Genomic DNA, 14,671 nt, shown 5'->3' on the forward strand with positions numbered 1-14,671 from the left:
TCTTGCCCCAGCTCCTGGATGCTGCCTCAGTCTAGCTACCTCCCCAGCTGAGCACGAGCCTCCGGGCTCTGACACCCGAAACTCACACATGTGCCACGTGCAAACCCCTCCGTGTTGACGCTTCTGCTCCTTGCTTCCCGGGTTACAGTGCATCGGTCCTTACCAGGCTACAAGCCAGGTGATGCCAGCATCCCATTTTACAGATGAGGAAACTGGGGCTCAGGATGGAGAAGCATCTTCAGCGAGGTCTCGTAGCCAGTACAGCGCCGGAGGGAAGATTTGTCCTAAATAAAATCTTAAAAAAAAAAGGGGGGGGGCAGCCCCGGTGGTGCAGCGGTTTAGCACCACCTGCAGCCTGGGGTGTGATCCTGGAGACCCGGGATCGAGCCCCTCTTCGGGATCCCTGCATAGAGCCTGCTTCTCCCTCTGCCTCTCTCTCTGTGTGTCTATGAATAAATAAATAAAATCTTTAAAAAAAAAAAAAAAAGATTTGTCCTAAGTCAGTGAGCTCTAAATACTGGCCTCGTTCTTTGGTGCCACACTGTCAGGTGTCAGAGCTGATGCTTTGCAGATCTGTTCCCATTTGGGCGATGGGCTGCGGACGACAGCAGCAGAGAGTGGGGCTCAGCTACGGGGAGACTGGTTCCAGGAGAGCCAGAGAATGTAAGTTCTATGAAGGCGACGACTGGTGCCTGTTCGCTCCCTGCTGCATCTCCCCCAGCTCCAGCCCGGCCCCCAGAACAGTATCGGGCGGAAAATAATGTGCAAGGGACGCCTGGGTGGCTCAGGGTTGAGCATCTGCCTATGGCTTGCGGTGTGATCCCGGGGTCCTGGGATGAAGTCCCCCATCGGGCTCCCCACGGGGAGCCTGCATCTCCCTCGGCCTGTGTCTCTGCCTCTCTCTCTGTGTCTCTCATGAGCAAATAAATAAAATCTTTTTTAAAAAATGTGCAATAAATATTTACTGAATGAATGAATGAACTCTAGCCGCTGAGAGGGCTGGTTAAAACCCACCCAGAAATGAAATCAGGCAAGAGTACAAAGCAGTGCAAAGCAGGGAGCAAGGGCCTGGAACTGGCCAAGGTGCAGCTTGGTTACAGGAAAGTCACAGGTCCGGGACTCCCTGACCCACTCAGTGGGATCTTGTAAATTCAGCCTAAACCGATTGAGGCGTTGCATTTCTCGGCCACAAGAATCAATTCGGAGGAAAGCACATCAAAAGCTGCTTTATTCAGGACACTGGGTGGCTCAGTGGTTGAGCATCTGCCTTTGGCTCAGATCGTGATCCTGGGGTCCTGGGTTCGAGTTCCGCATCGGGCTCCCCGCAGGGAGCGTGCTTCTCCCTCTGCCTGTGTCTCTGCCCCTTTCTCTGTATCTCTCATGAATGAATAAATATTTTTTTTAAAAGCTGCTTTATTCTTTATAAACGACTGTGTGTAATTTCACTATATGGATGTATTAACATTAATTTCACTGGCACCATAATGAGGGGCTTTTAGGTGATTTCGAATCTTTTGCCATTACAAACAATGCTGCAAGACGGTGGAAGTGTCAAGGCTCATGCATATGTCATACCTGAAATACGGATTTCTAGAGGTGAAATCCCTGAGTCGAAAGGTGTGTGTACTTATAATTTTCATAGATATTTCAAGCTGCCCACCCCTGAGGTTGCAGCCATGTAAACTCCTTCCAGAAGTGTCTGAGATCTGCTTATTGCGTTCCGGCCAAAACAATATCACTGAAATGTTTTATCCTTGATAGTCTGACAGGTGAAAAATGAAATGCCAGTGCCGTGTCAGCTCGCGCTGCTCTTTTTTTAATTTAGATTCAATTAGCCAACATATCGTACATCATTAGTCTCAGATGCAGGGCGTAGTAATTCATCAGTTGCGTGCAGCACCCAGTGCTGTTGGATCACACGCCCTCCTTACTCACACTGCTCTTAAGAGGAGTGAGAATTCGTATGTTTTCATGGATCTAAGAGGGCTTTTCTTAAAAACCTACTACAGGGGCACCTGGGTGGCTCAGCGGTTGGGCATCTACCGTGATCTTAAACCTTAAACCTTAAAAAAAAATAAAAATAAAAATCTGTCTCTAATCTCAGATTCCAAAAGCAATTAGTGCTATTATGTACTTCCAGGGTTTTCCTTAAATTCATATATATTTATATAATTTCATTTTTTAAAGATCTATTTCTTTATTCATGAGAGACACACACACACAGAGAGGCAGAGACACAGGCAGAGGGAGAAGCAGGCTCCATGCAGGGAGCCCGACGTGGGGCTCAATGCCAGGACCCCGGGATCACGCCCTGGGCCAAAGGTAGGTGCCAAACCGCTGAGCCACCCAGGGATCCCCTAAAGATTTTATTTTTAAGTAATCTCTACACCCAACACAGAACTCAAACTCACTACCCTGAGATCAAGAGTTGCTTGCTCCACCGATCAAGCCAGCCAGGCACCCAGATGCTTTGCATTTTATTTTTAAAGATTTATTCATTCATTTGAGAGGGGGAGGGGTGGGGCAGTGGGAGAGAACTCCCCAGGCAGGCTCCCTGCTGAGCACAGAGCCCAACTCCAGTTTGATCTCATGACCCCAAGATCGTGACCTGAGCCAAAACCCAAAGTTCCGATTCTCAACTGACTGAGCCACTCAAGTGCCCCAAAGATTTATTTATTTAGTTTTTAGAGAGAGAGGGAGATGGGGGGTGGGCAGAGGGAAAGGGAAAGAGAATCTCAAGCAGACTCTGCACTGAGCACAGAGTCCAACTTGTGGCTCAATCTCATGACCCTGAGATCATGACCTGAGCCAAAACTAAGGGTTGGTGGCTTAACTGATGGAGCCATCCAGGCGCCCCTGAATTTTATTTTTAATATATAACTTTTTCATAGTCTGCCTCTCATTTCCTTATTTTTTTAAAGATTTTATTTTTATTTATTTATTCATGTGAGAGAGAGAGAGAGAGAGAGAAGAGACACAGGCAGAGGGAGAAGCAGGCTCCATGCAGGGAGCCCGACGTGGGACTTGGTCCCGGGTCTCCAGGGTCAGGCCCTGGGCTGAAGGCAGCGCTAAACCGCTGAGTCCCCCGGGGTGCCCCTGCCTCTCATTTCTTTAAGGCTGTTTAGTATGACGTTTGGGGTATGCAATAATCTATTGCATTTTGACTATTTGGGTTTTTTTTTCAATTTGTTAAATCCCAATATGATGCAATGAATATTCGTCTGCGTGCATTTTTATTTACATGTGCTATTTCTTTAAGCTTTATTCCTAAAAGTGGTCTTTGGCTTCTTTCGATGCTACACTGATCTGATCTGGGATGAATCTAAAAGTGACAAAATAGGGGCATCCCAGATGGCTCAGCGGTTTAGCGCTACCTTCAGCCCAGGGCATGATCCTGGAGACCCAGGATCGTGTCCTCCATCGGGCTCCCTGCATGGAGCCTGCTTCTCTCTCTGCCTGTGTCTCTGCCTCTCTCTTTCTCTCTCTGTGTGTCTCTCATGAATAAATAAATAAAATCGTAAAAAAAAAAAAAGTGACAAAATGACACAGCTATTGGGGCGCCTGGGATGGGAAAGCCTTCCCTGTTAAGTATTTTACCTTCTGTCTTGGGCAAAGAAAATAGGTCCACTTTCAAATTTGTTCCCGTGCGTGTCACGCATAGCTGGGTATTTCCCTGAACAAATGATATTACAATTCATCAACGGCAAAGGATTCTCGAGTGGCTGCTGAATTCAACGTAAGGAGAGAGAACAACGGAGAAAGGTCTCTGCCTTCCAACTCGCAGTCTAGTAGACAAGAGGGATCTAGAAAGAGAAATCACGATTCAAAGGATAGAAAGAAGAATCGCCTCCCTCTAGACTTGCTTCTCGGATGTCCTGAGTATTTACGGTCCAGGGTGGCGGGAACATCACCTGCGGCTGGCCGGCTCCATGCGCGTGCTCCGTGGACTGGGAGAGAGTGGCTCCTGTAAGCAAGGGCGGATCCATGTGATTCCACTAGGCTGGAAGCCCCAGGGTCTCTATCTCTTCGCCAACACAGGGTAAACAGGCCCTGTCAGAGGTTGGGGACGCAGTGCCACCCTGGCACTCAGGTGCTCACTAACACACGTTATCTGGAAGGCACTGGGTGGCAAAAGATGAAATAGTCCAACATTTGGCCTAGAAAAACTCAGGCTGAAAGCTGGCGTAGTTTGTTGACGCCCCCTCTTTCGCTGTCATTGTTGGACCTAAGATGCTTTATCGGGGTATAGTCTACATGCAGTGACATGCGGCCATCTCCAGGGAATGGTTCGGTAAGTTTGGAGAACTCTATCCACCTATGTCACCACCGCAAACAAAGCCTGTAGAACACGACCATCCCCCCCAAAGTTCCCTCATGCTATTTAACTGAAAATAAAAACTTTTCCTTTGTTTTTCAGTTTATTTCAGTGACCTCTCTATCCAGTGTGGGGCTCAAACTCACAACCGTGAGGTCAAGAGTTGTATGGTGCTCTCACCGAGCCAGCCAGGGGTCCCAGAATCTTTCATTTTGAGAGAATTATATATTCACAGGAAGTTGCAACGACAGCGCAGAAGAGCTCCACGCACCCTTGGCTCAGTCCCCCCCCCCCCCCCCCGCCCCGCAGTTACATCTCATGCGACTGTAGTACAGCATCAGGAGCAGGACATTTACATTTGTAGAATGTGAACAGGTAATCTAAGTAAATAGCTCTTTGTCATTTTTTTAAAAGATGGATTTATTTATTTGAGAGCGGGGGTGTGCACGCGAGGGGGGGCAGGGGCAGAGGGAGACCATCTCAAGCAGACTCCCTCTTGGTGCGGAGCCCCATGCGGGGCGTGATCTGATGACCCCTGAGATCACAATCTGAGCAGAAACCACAAGTCAGACGCTTAACCGACTGACCCACCCAGGCCCCCTGACAGCTGTGTCATTTTGTCACTTTTAGATTCATGTAACCACCGCCACAATCGAGATACAGTGTGTTCCATCATCACAGAGATCTCCCTGGAGTGGCCCGTTTACAGTCATGCTCCCCCCTGCCCCACCATCCCTAACCTCTGGCAGCTAGCAACCTCTTTTCCATCTCTACAATTGTGTTATTCGTTTGTTTAAAGATTTTATTTATTTATTTACAAGACACAGGGAGAGAGAGGCAGAGACACAGGCAGAGGGAGGAGCAGGCTCCAGGCAGGGAGCCTGATGCAGGACTCAATCCTGGGACCCCAGGGTCACGCCCTGGGCCAAAGGCAGAGACACTCAACCACTGAGCCACCCAGGCGTCCTTCCATCTCTACAATTTTGTTTTTTCAGTAATGTTACATTAAATGGAATTATCCAGCATGTGACCTTTTGAGATGGCTTTTTTTCACTCAGCTTGAGATTCATCTAAGCTGTATCGGGTTTGGTCCCTCTCAGGGATGCACAGTATGCCCTGGTATATTTATTTCCTTGTGCTGTGATAATAAATTAGCAAGAGCTTGGTGGTGGCTTCTAATGACAGAAATTTATCCTCTCCTACTGGAGGCTCTAAGTCCTAAATCCGGGTGTCAGCAGGGCCATGCTCACAATCCTAAAACTTGAAAGGAGGGTCCTCCCTTGCGTCTTCCAGTGTCTTCCGGCTTCCCCCATTCCCTGGCTTGTGGCTGCATAAGCCCAGTGTCCATCTCTATCTTCACATGGCCTTCACCAGTAAGTCTGTGTCTTCTCTTCTATCTCTTACCAGGACACGTGTGGTTGGGTTTAGGGTCCAGTGAAATAATCCAGGATGACTGTATCTCAAGATCCTTAACCTAATCCCGGCTGTTTCGCTAGACTTTGCAGGAGGAATACGGAAAAGTATGTCTGTTCCATCGTTCCAGAAGTGGAAGTTGTTCGACATCCTTTAATAAAATTAAGACCAACATTTAGGGCAGCCCCCGTGGCAGCGGTTTAGCGCTGCCTGCAGCCTGGGGTGTGATCCTGGAGACCCGGGATCGAGTCCCACATCAGGCTCCCTGCACAGAGCCTGCTTCTCCCTCTGCTGTGTCTCTGCCTCTCTCTCTGTCTCTCTGTCTCTCTGAATAAATAAATAAAACCTTAAAAAAAAAAAAAAGACCAACATTTAGAAATCACACATTTCTCATAAAAATGTAGACTTCTGGGCAGCCTGGGTGGCTCAGTGCTTTAGCGCCGCCTTCAGCCCAGGCCCTGAACATGGAGATCCAGGATCGAGTCCCACGTCGGGCTCCCTGCATGGAGCCTGCTTCTCCCTCTGCCTCTTTCTCTCTCTTTGTCTCTATGAATAATTAAATAAAATCTTAAAAAAAAAAAAAAGTAGGCTTCTGGTTTCTCACGAACCACTAGAAGACAAGTCATCTTGGCCTGCACTTCTGCTTGGTAACAATCGGCTGGAGCTGGACATCACTGCCAAGTGGGTGGCCGTGATGACTTTGCCACAGGGCCTGCCCTCTCCCAGGGAATGTATTTATACCTATGAAAGGGTTGTATCGCTGGTTCTCACTTTACAGTAGGAGTGAACTTGCTGCCTCCGTATAAGAACTTGTGTTTGATCTCCAGGAAGTGTTGGCCACAACAGAGACTGGATGGGACACCAGACAGAAAATGAGCCACTGGCGGGATCCTCTTTTTTTTTTTTTTTTTTTTTAAGGTTTTATTTATTCATTCATGAGAGACACAGAGAGAGAGAGAGAGAGAAGCAGAAAGGCAGAGGGAGAAGCAGGCTCCACGCAGGGAGCCCCATGTGGGACCCGATCCCGGAACCCAGGATCTCGCCCTGGGCTGAAGGTGGGGGCCCAACCGCTGAGCCACCCGGGGATCCCACTGGTGGGATCCTTAAAGGATGCTGCTTTATCATCGTGGAAATGTTCTCTCTCTCCCAGCACAAAACAAAACCCTCTGCTCTAGCACAGACTGTTCTAAGCAGTTACAGTAAAAAAAAAAAATAATAATAATAATAATAGTTAATTAATTTAGAAAAAACAGAAAGAAAAAGAAAAGAAATTCTCCTCTCTCATCTCAGGAAACAGCTAGCTCATGCTTCCTCTTGACAGCTCCTAATCATGACCTGACCTAGGCTGAGCTCCCAGCCCATCCTTGCGGAAGCGCGACCCAGTGAGCCAGTTGGGCCACAGGAACACGTAGGTCAGCAAAAGCCTTGGATTCTTGGTGGCTGCAGAGTAAAGCCCCGAGGGGAGGCAGCTTTGTGCTCTCAAACGGCAGAGAATGTTGTGTTGGAAGAGCTCCAGCCAGACTGATGACCCCGGGAGTGTCAGCGGGCCCAAGGAAAGGCCTAGAAACAATCCATTTCTCATCACAGATTCAAACAAGTGGTTCTGTTCACCTGGTCTGCTCTGTGATGTCAGTGTCCAAACTTATCAGCGCAGCTGAGGGGCAGAATCGGGCTCAGGGAAGAGATTTTTCAAATTGTTGATTCCACTGACTCCTTTCGGAGACGCGAGGTCCCATGAGCCGCTTACTCTCTTCAATCCAGTGCACTTGGCTTCTTCCTGAGAGAGAAAAACCAAGAGGGAGCCGTCGATCTGTGCCTGCATGCTCACCCCTCCTTGTCCCCAGAGCATCACGTCAGGGGCCATCGGTGCGCAGGAACAGCCACCACTGCTTCCGGCAGAGCTGGGAAATGAGGAGCAACAACCTCTTTGCTCTATTTGGACAAAGCAAAACCCCTGGGTGGCTCAGCGGTTTAGGACCTGCCTTTGGCCCAGGGCGCGATCCTGGGGTCCCGGGATTGAGTGGAGCCTGCTTCTCCCTCCTCCTGTGTCTCTGCCTCTCTCTCTCTGTCTATAATAAATAAATAAGTAAATCTTTTTTAAAAATTAAAAAAAAAAAAAAAAGCAAAACCCAACAACTGACGGCGGGCATGAGCTCCCTGAGGAGCCCTGGTTCCCTGACGTGGTCAGTCTTTGGAAGATCAAACGTGAAACCACCCGGGTTGCCAACAAGGATGTGTTCAGCCGGGGACAGCATCACTCTCCTTGGCCAGAGCCACAGGCCCAGCCCTCTGTCCCATCGGGAAGCAAAAGCACTGGTGCCACCAGGGAGGAAACTCAACTCAAAGAGACCTTTCAGGAGGGCTGGCCATGTAATAATGAGCGAGAGGAGGAGGAGGAGAAAAAGCCCAGGCCGCCCAGCCAGGGCTGGCAGACAGGCACCTCTAAATTTTATGTAGATTAATAATAAGTACCCACGGCCTGCGTCATTTCCGCTCCTGTCTTTATGGCCTGCACATGACAGGTGCCACTGTCGCTCTGAATGGTCACTGGAATCAAGTGAGTCCTGCAGGTGCCTGGGATGGACAGTGGGACGGACGCCAGGCAGGGACCTCAGGGCCACCCTCGCATGGGGTGCAGGGGCTTTACCTGCAGGCGTGCCTCCCCCGTCCCCTCCTCTGCGTGCTCACCCCCACTCTAGGCCAGGTCGGTGCTCTTCCGCAGTCGCCACAACTCCCCCTGCTTCCTCCAAGCCAGAGATGGCGGGCCAACACGTGCTCCTACATCCAGAGCTCTAGCCTTCCTTGCCCTCCCAGAGGCCACCTGGTCAGTCCCCTGAAGCTCCGGTCATGTCACTCCTTTGCTCCTGAGCCTACTGGGGCTCCCCGGTGGTATCACTAAACTCCCGCACTCATGTTCATGGCTCATCTTGATGTAGGAAGGACGTGAGGGTTGGAAGCCAACAGCCCAGAAAGAATTCTTGAGACGTCTTTGGTGCAAAAAGGTGGTTTTATCAAAGTACAGGGATATGACCTGTGGGCAGAAAGAGCTGCACCGGGGTCATGAGGAGTGGCCCCTTACATACTTTCGAGCTGGGAGGGGGTTAGGAACAGGGTAAGTCTCTGAGGACCTTGAGGGCCTGGCTATTGTTGGTACAGGGTCACTTATCACTGTTTAATAAAACCTTCTCCCAGGACCCTTCAGATGTACTTCGGTGGGTCGTATGCTTGGGGGATGATCGCCAACAGGTGTCTTGCAGGGTAGAGACAAAGGAAGTTTCCAAGGGAATTTTCATATATTAAAGTAGACTCACAGCTCCTGGGGGTCGGGCTAAGACTGCCTTGTGGCCTTAGCAAAGGATTAACATGGAGGCGGTGGAGTCTCTAGAGGAACGTCACGCTGCCTGGTTCAAGGCTTTGTCACTGGGCTCTAGACAGTAAGGCAATTTATTATTATTATTTTTTTAAGATTTTATTTATTTATTCAGGAGAGACAGAGAGAGGCAGAGACCCAGGCAGAGGGAGAAGCAGGCTCCATGCGGGGAGCCCAACATGGGACTCGATCCCGGGTCTCTAGGATCAGGCCCTGGGCTGAAGGTGGTGCTAAACCATTGAGCCACCCAGGCTGCCCGGTAAGGCAATTTAATAATTTTTCTTCTGTCCTTGTTTCCCGCATCAATCTCATCTATTCTGTCAGGTCTCTCTTTGCTCCCCATTGGCTACTCCACATTTGGGCCCTGTGGTTCTTTTTTTTTTGGGGGGGGGTGCCCTGTGGTTCTTAAACATTCCTTGGTTGCACCAGAACACTCCACCGAAGCTATTTCACGATGAAGACCTCTGCTTCAGGAGACACTGGGCCACCTGATGATCCCTTCTCCCCTTCTGCTGGAAAACCATGGCTTGAACCCAGAGATTCTGAGCGTGGTTGCTCTGAAATACCTCGAGGCTTTAGCTCGAGTACCCTCTGGCATGTGTGGAGCATCTCCATGTCTAAATCCTATTAGTTCTTCAAGGGTCAACATGACTGGCACAGTGGCATCCCGGTGCCCCGACCTCACAACATCTACTGCCATGCCAGCAAGGCCTTCTCCCCTCCCTGGGCTCACACAGGATGTGCATATGCCTTGTGGCAGGGCACCTGGGTGGCTCAGCCAGTTAAGCTTCTGCTTTCAGCTCAGGTGTGGTCCCAGGATCCAGGGATTGAACCCTGCACTGGGCACCTTGCTCACGGGGAGCCTGCTTCTCGATCTCCTCCCAGCTTGAGCTCACTCTCACTCTCTCTCTCAAATAAATAAATTCTTAAAAAAAAAAAAAAAAGAAAGAAAAGAAAAAGAGCATTATACGCCATGGAACCGAGCAAGTACTTTCTACACTGAACGACTTGTATCCATATTTGCTCTCTCACTGTGCTGTGAGCTCCAAGAGGGTAGGGACCATGTTCTCTCATCCTGGACTCTTCCTCAAGGCCCAACACAGGATCTTGTACTTGGTCTCACATCTAATGTCACGCCTTGAATAAAAATAATGTCCGGTAAATGAAAGTCGGTTGTCCAGTTCCAGTTTCTTCTCTATCCTTCCGGATAAGAAACTTCTAATCCTTCATTTTCCAAACTGGGTACTGTAGGACACTAGGCCCGTGCAATGCTTCATCCGAAGTGGGTTCTTGCACCAAACACAGTTGGGTAACATTGCATAGTCTATCGTTTCCTTAGCGATTCACACATTCTTTTTTTTTTTATTTTTTTTAAGATTTTATTTATTCATGAAAGACAGAGAGAGAAGCAGAGACACAGGCAGAGGGAGAAGCAGGCTCCATGCAGGGACCTGATGTGGGACTCGATCCCGGGTCTCCAGGGTCACGCCCTGGGCTGAAGGCAGGCGCTAAACCACTGAGCCACCCAGGGATCCCCTGATTCACACATTCTATTAGCATAGTAAAAGTTCTAAGTTCTGCAGTTAAAAATAACAACAACCAAAAAATAATAATAATAACAACTGGTTTACTCAGCTTTACTGAATTGTACTGACCTTTTCCAAGTGCCCCAAAGAGTTCATACTGCCATCGCATACAGTACTGTTGCAGGGGCACTTGGGTGGCTCAGTGGTTGAGCCGCTGCCTTCGGCCCAGGGCGTGATCCCGGGGTCCTGAGATCGAGTCTCACCTCGGGCTCCCCGCAGGGAGCCTGCTTCTCCCTCTGCCTGTGTCTCTGCTTCTCCGTGTCTCTCATGAATAAATAAATGAAATCTTAAAAAAAGAAGTACCGTTGCACAGCACACACTAGGAAAAGCTGTTCTAAACTCCTTTTCAGGGATCCCTGGGTGGCGCAGCAGTTTAGCGCCTGCCTTTGGCCCAGGGCGCGATCCTGGAGACCCGGAATCGAATCCCACGTCGGACTCCCAGTGCATGGAGCCTGCTTCTCCCTCTGTCTGTGTCTCTGCCTCTCTCTCTCTCTCTGTGACTATCATAAATAAATAAAAATTAAAAAATAAATAAATAAATAAATTCCTTTTCAAAGCTTCGGTCTCGAGTTCTCCTTCACGTGACCTAGGAGAATATTTAGGAGGTAGGTCAAATACAGCAGCGATGTTGAGTAAGACTGCGACATCTTTAGGGTCTGGGACCTTTTTTACTGCACATAAGCACCAAGGAAAGGGACGGACATGTAGGGAAGGACTAGATTCAGAGCCTAGTTGCTTTCCTTCTGCTGTCCCCTCTTTCCCAGATGCTTCTGGAATCCTGTACTGCTGGGTGAGATTCCTAGCCTGGCAGTCATGGCCCCAGTCTGGCCTCACCTACCTTTTCAGGTTTTCCCCGCCTCGACTCCCCAATACATCCCCAACCTTCACTCTGAAGATGGGGCACTTTCTCTTCCCTGAGCAGGGCAGTGCTTTCCAACTATCACACCTTTGCCCACGTGACACTACCTGCACTGCCATGCTCACAAGTTTGCTAGTGGAAATCCTGCCCCACCTTCCAAGATCTCGCCGCAACCTGCACTAAATTAGTCGGAAGTTCATGGATCAGTGAACTTGAGCCCTGGAAGAAAACAGAACTGGTCTAATCTTCATTTCAGGAAACAGTGACTCAGATAGGCTTAGTGACTTACGCAGGTGATAGAGCTCAGTCGGAGATAATCCAGAAACAAGCTCCTCTTCAGTCTTTTAAAGTTTCCCTCCAGTTATATTTATTTTATTGTGCCTTGAATTATAGTTAAAATGTAAGCCCCTCCACGGAATTTACTTTTTCTTTTTTTTCTTTTTCTTTTTTTTCCTTTTTATTTTCATTGATAAATCGTAATGCTCTGACCAGAGAATACAGAGATGGATGTAGATTCAATATCTTTCAAGAATGTGAGCTTTGGAGTTAAATAAACCAGAACTTTTTTTTCTTAATGGAGATAAAATTTATACATAAAATGCACACATTTTAAAGTGTATAGTTCTAGTTTGGAAACACTCATGTGACTTATCACCACCATCAAAATATGGACCATCCCATTACCCCAAAAAGTTTTCTTGTGCTGGTTCCCAGTCAGCCCCCATCCCGCTTCCCTCCCCACAACCACTGATATGTCCCCTATATTCGGGTTCCATTTGTCTTTTTCAGAATTTTGTGTAAGTGGAATCATACACTGTACACTGTGTCTGGCTTCTCTCACTCAACATAAAGACTTTAGGTTTTGTCCAAGTGCTTGCATGTTTCTAGTTTATTCGTTGTTATTGCTGGGAAGTATTTCATTATATGGATATGCCACAATTTGTTTATTATACTGATGGCGGGATCCCTGGGTGGCGCAGCGGTTTGGCGCCTGCCTTTGGTCCAGGACGCGATCCTGGAGACCCGGGATCAAATCCCACATTGGGCTCCCGGTGCGTGGAGCCTGCTTCTCCCTCTGCATATGTCTCTGCCTCTCTCTCTCTCTCTCTGTGTGTGTGTGACTATCATAAATAAATAAAAATTAAAAAAATTATTATACTGATGGCCATTTGGATTTTTTTTTGAAAAAACTTTATTTTGAATAAAGTTGCTATGAACATTCAATACAACCTGGATTAAATGTGCATTTTCACTTATCTTGAGAAAACATCTCAGAGTGAAACTTCTTGGTCATATGTGATCAATGTATATTTAACTTTAAGAAACTGCAAAATAGGAGCACCTGCATGGCTCAGTCAGCGAGTGTCTGACTCTTGGCTTAAGCTCAGGTCCTGATCTCATGGGTCATGAGATTGAGCCCCATGGACGGGCTCCATGCTCATGGGGGAGTCTGCTTGAAGATGCTCTCCCTCTGCCCTTCCCCTCATGCCCACACATGCTCTTTAGAGAGGAAAGGAAAGGAAAGGAAAGGAGAGGAGAGGGGACGGGACGGGAGGGGAGGGGAGGGGAGGGGAGGGGAGGGGAGGGGGGGGAGGGGAGGGGAGGAATACATCTTCCTTTTGGAAATATGTATTCAAGTCTTTTGCCATTAAAAAAAAAAAAAATTGGAGGATGCCTGGGTGGCTCAGGGCATGATCCCAGAGTCCCAGGATCGAGTCCCACATCGGGCTCCCTGCATGGAGCCTGCTTCTCCCTCTGCCTGTGTCTCTGCCTCTCTCTCTCTCTCTCTCTGTGTCTGAGAGCCACCCGGGCTGCCCAATGTTTCTTAATGGTTAGTAGCTTCTGTGTTCTTTGTGAGGTATCTCTGCCAACCTAAGATCATATATATATACACTCTCTTACTTTTTCTTCTAGAACTGTACTACTGGCAAAGTCACTGATTCTTCTGTCATTGGGATACTGAGCCCATCCAGTGACTTTCAGCTCAATAATTTCAGATTGGTTCTTTTATATATTTTTCTACTTGCTGAGATTTTGGTTTCAAGATTGTAATTGCTCGCTGAAGTATTTTTGTGATGACTGCTTTAAAATCTTTGTCAGACAATGCCAACATCTGAATTATCTTTGTGTTGGCATCTGTTGGTTCTGTTTTCTCATTCAAGTTCCTAGTTCTTGGCATGATGAATGATTTTCTATTGAAACCTGGACATTTTGGGTATTAGGCTATGAGACTCTGGATCCTACTTAAATCTTTTTTAGCTAGCAGTCACACTAGTTTAGTGCCCAGGTGCTGGCTTAGTTTTGAGAGCTGTCATTCCAAAGACAATTTAGTTGTCAGAGTGCTTGCAGTGCTATTCCGGTCTGCTTCCTTTGTGTGCTACCAGAGACCCATCTGAAAACCTGCATACATTCCACACTGCAATTCAATTCCCAAATGTTTGCCATACAAATGATATTCATTTTGACCTTTGGGTCATGCTAGGGTGGCCTAGGACCTCATATATAGGTTTGGTTGTTTGTTTGTTTTTTTTTCACATATAGGTTTTAAGGGACATTTCTCATCAGTTTTCTCATCTCCAAAATCCTCCTCTGCATGGACGAGGGGTTACCTCGCTGCTGTTGGGTGGGTGATGGGGGTAGGGGTCAAAGTCCAAGGCATCCTGCTTCTTCATGAGGAGAGTGAGGGAGGGAGAGAGCGAGCCAGCAAGGTGGAAATAAGTCTTTTGTAACCTAATCTCAGAAGTGACATCCTTTCACTTTTAACATATTCTATCCGTTAGAAAAAAGTCTTACACACCATAAATGGGGATTACATAGGACATGAGTATCAGGGGATGGTGATCACTGGGAGTCATTTAGAAGCAGCCTACCACAGTTATCTTTAATTTTTCTCATCATTTTATAGTTTTCAAAGATATTAAGAGAAGTAGAAAAGCTACCTTTTACATTTACTCATGTATGTACCATTTCTTAAGTATTAATCTGGTGGGGTTTATTTTTTATTTATTTATTTTTTAACTTTTTGGTGTGGTTTAAATACACCACTTTGCTACTTGTTTCCTATCTATTTCACCTGGGTTTTTTTGCTTCTGTTCCTGTTTTCTTGCCTTATTTTAGGTTAATCCTGT

Source organism: Canis lupus, chromosome 15 (genome assembly GCF_011100685.1).
Source record: "Canis lupus familiaris isolate Mischka breed German Shepherd chromosome 15, alternate assembly UU_Cfam_GSD_1.0, whole genome shotgun sequence".
In the NCBI taxonomy this organism is placed as follows: domain Eukaryota; kingdom Metazoa; phylum Chordata; class Mammalia; order Carnivora; family Canidae; genus Canis; species Canis lupus.